Source organism: Triticum aestivum, chromosome 3B (genome assembly GCF_018294505.1).
Source record: "Triticum aestivum cultivar Chinese Spring chromosome 3B, IWGSC CS RefSeq v2.1, whole genome shotgun sequence".
NCBI lineage: Eukaryota > Viridiplantae > Streptophyta > Magnoliopsida > Poales > Poaceae > Triticum > Triticum aestivum.
Window position 1 is genome coordinate 843,029,419 of NC_057801.1, and position 3,722 is coordinate 843,033,140.

The 3,722-nt window shown below is 42.7% G+C and overlaps 2 non-coding genes across 2 annotated transcripts; both read right to left on the reverse strand.

Moving 5' to 3' along the window:
- Positions 1-1,540: 1,540 nt before the first annotated feature.
- TRNAI-AAU (transfer RNA isoleucine (anticodon AAU)) lies at positions 1,541-1,614 on the reverse strand. The gene has a single exon. It is a non-coding gene; the product is annotated as a tRNA-Ile (tRNA).
- Positions 1,615-2,695: 1,081 nt separating this feature from the next.
- On the reverse strand, positions 2,696-2,769 carry TRNAI-AAU (transfer RNA isoleucine (anticodon AAU)). Its single transcript has one exon. It is a non-coding gene; the product is annotated as a tRNA-Ile (tRNA).
- Positions 2,770-3,722: the final 953 nt, after the last annotated feature.

Sequence of the window (3,722 nt, forward strand, 5' to 3'; positions counted from 1 at the left end):
CACCAAGGGGGAGAATTCCGATGGCGGGAAATTTGGACCTGAAAAAGCTACGACAAGCTACCTATTCTGCACAACTTCAAATGAGCTTAAACTTCCCGAGGAATTTTTATAGAATATTTAATATATATTGGAGCAAATAAATACGAGAGGGGGACACTGGGTGGGCACAACCCACCTGGGCGTGCCAGGAGGCCCAGGCATGCCCTGGTGGGTGCTTCCCTCCTCGGCCAAAACACATAACTCATATAATACATATCGTCATCGAACGTTTAGCGTGCGGACCCTACGTGTTTGAAAACTATGTCGACATGACCGAAAGCAGTCGGAGGAATATGTATTTGACATGAAAAAAGCAGTAGCAATAAAACTGAACGATTATTATGCTAAGATAACGGATGGGTCTTGTCCATCACATCATTCTCCTAATGATGTGATCCCGTTCATCAAATGACAACACATGTCTATGGCTAGGAAACTTAACCATCTTTGATTAACGAGCTAGTCAAGTAGAGGCATACTAGGGACACAATGACTTGTCTATGTATTCACACATGTATCAAGTTTCCGGTTAATACAATTCTAGTATGAATAACAAACATTTATCATGATATAAGGAAATATAAGATAACAACTTTATTATTGCCTCTAGGGCATATTTCCTTCAACAATTTGGTCAAAGAGTCTCTGATTCATGTGTCGCGTTATCAGCATCCTGCAGTAGTGCCACCACATTCTATTCCACATATAGTGCTCTATCCATTTCTCACGCTCATGTATTGCATTGGTTAGAAAATGCTAAAGCGCGTTAGAAGTACGATCCAATTGACTGGTTTCACACCGGGGTGCTCAAGATTTATATTTATGCGGTGAAACCCCACAGGTTGCTGCGGGATGTTTGGTTATAATTTTTAAGAGATTGCATGAAGTGCGAATGAATTATTTTGAAAATTTCCAGTAGGATGCTATCTTATGCAATCAGAAATAAAGTATAGCTCCTGAACGATCAAAAAATTCAGTTGTTTACAAAGCTCAAAATAATATTCATCACCCTATGTTTGTACATTCACGTGGACAACTCACTGCAATCTGACGATCCCTGAACTTGGGAATCGCGCATTGTATTGATGCTACTATCTGAATAATTTTTTTTTTTGCGGGAATACTATCTGAATAAATTTGTTGGCTATGGATGGCGGAATGTGGGTATTTGTCTTCTCTGCGTGCCCATATGTGTGGGCTTTTTTGAAGATTAGTTCATATGTCTGTGTGCCAGAAAATTAGTATCAGGTTTCGTGGATTGGTCGTATGTATCAGGTTTCGTGGACTGTGTGCCCATATGTGTTATTATTTATAAACCTAGATTGGTCGTATGTATATTCAAAGAAAATATTTAAATGCTCACAAAGGTTTTGTTGTGTAGTTGGTTATCACGTCAGTCTAACACACTGAAGGTCTCCGGTTCGAACCCTGGCGATGCCATCTAACTTTTTTTTCCATCGTGTAAAATACAAAAAAAGAAGAAGAAAAAAAAAGAAGTTAATGGCCCATACAGGTCTCGAACCTGTGACCTTCGCGTTATTAGCACGACGCTCTAACCAGCTGAGCTAGTAGGCCGGTTGTTCAATTGCTATGTTTTCCGCATTATATTCCCTCGGTTGCTAAATATAAGTCCCCAAAACCTAAAAAGTGCACGCGCACTATCTAGAGAGAACGAGCGGCCGAACGAGAGCCGCTTGATCGACTGCGCGCGATGTCCAAGTGTTCCCTAGTCGGGTGGTGGAGCCGCGCCGCTCGGACCGCGCGTGGACCGGTCACCTGGTCCGATCGAGCCGCGCGAGATTAACTTCCCGACGGACCCACACGTCATAGAGAGGATTAGGCAGTTCCCAGCGTGATAGACGTCATGGAGAGTGGGCGGCGGTTTCGAATTTCGTGCCATTACCCCGTCCACCCCGCACCTGTCGCCGCCCATTCCTCCTCTTTCCCCCATGCTCTCGCCGCTGGTTGGTGCTCGGAGGCGGCTCCAAATCCGCCGCTGGTTGTGGTCGACGGCGGGGCGCGCCGCGAGGGTCGTCATCTACGGCGGCACAGGTACTGCTCCTACCACGCTTTCCCCGGTACTCGTCCCCGCCCCCTCCTTTTTTCGGTGAGGTTGCAAGTTTTCCGGTGAGGTCGAAGTAGAGGTCGAACTCGATGTCGCGGTCGGGGGTAGGGAGGTCGAACTCGTTTTCCAGCGAGGTTGAGGTCACCCTCGCGGACCACTTCGTTTGGGAAACCGCTGGATTGGCAGGGACGGGCTAGGGTCGTGCTCATCCCGTCGTTTTTGCGTTGCAATAAGGGGAGAGTTCGTGTATATACGTACGGGTTGAGTGGTTCAGGGAGGATGATTGGTTAGTGGCCATAGAGGTTCGTCTGTGGATTGTAGCCTCGCGGTGGATCTGGTGTTTTTGCTGAGTGTTTTTCCCTCGCGGTGTGCAACTGCGTTGCCCCTTGCGTGCAAATTAGGAGCAGTTATAGACAATTTTTGAGACAATATAGCCAATTTGTCAGCCTTGTGGTGGTTCTACTGGGTCATGTATTTTTCCCTACTGTGTGCAATTAGGGACCATTTTTTGTGCAAATCAGTACCTATGTTTTTCTTTTAATTTTTTTACTGTGTAAAAAAACAGAAAGAAAAAGAATAAGAAAAGAATGATGGCCCATATAGGTCCCGAACCTGTGACCTTCGCGTTATTAGCACGACGCTCTAACCAGCTGAGCTAATAGGCCACTCGGTAGGTTTACTTTTTCTTGCCTATATATATTATATACAATCACCAAAAAGGCTATATATTATATAACCACAACTAAAAATATAGTTGAGAAAGCCACTGTAAGAATGATTGAACGCAGAAAGTACTAGTAAAATTGACCACCGGTAGATTTTCGCGCCCATCAATTGTATTCTTTACTATTACTCTCTTCTTTTTTACTCTGCGTATTATTTTGCCTAAAACCAAACTTTATAAATTTCGATCAAGTATATAAAATAATCATTGACATATACAATACCAAACCAATACTATTAGATTCACCATTGATTATATTTTCATCATATACATTTGTTATTGTAAATGTTATTGAATATGTATTACCGCACTCCCAATGCATTGTCTCTTAACGCACCGTCCTTGGAAGCAACCCATTTTAGAGACAACCACTTCAATGCGTTGTCTCGTCATGTCGTATCTAAATATAATTGCATCTTCGTTAATTTAGGGGTGTTCAGTGGACGAAATGAGTTAATTCCTATTTCTCGAGGAACTTCCGGTTGTTGGAATTTTCACTAGCGCAACTTACACGGGATTGGGTTAAAGATTTCACCATGGCAACACTTTGATATATAAGGCAAAAATTGGAAGGATATGTCATTCCAATGAAAACAAAAAAAAAATCTAAGTAAAGACAATAGGGTTTGTTACCCGTAGCTATTGCTTCTGGAGAGAAGGGAAGAATAGAAAAATAGTAGGGTGATTAGCCACAAAGGATCATGGCACCAATTACTCGTCATAAGGAAACAAGCCAAGAGCCTTATCTCCAACATACAATAGCTCCCTCTTTCCATAATTACAGTGCCATATCATCATTTTTGGTTTCTCTTACTCTTTTTTGACCGGTTAAACAACAGGAAAGGCTCCTACTGCATATATATTAAAAACAAAAAATGTTACAAATTTACATTA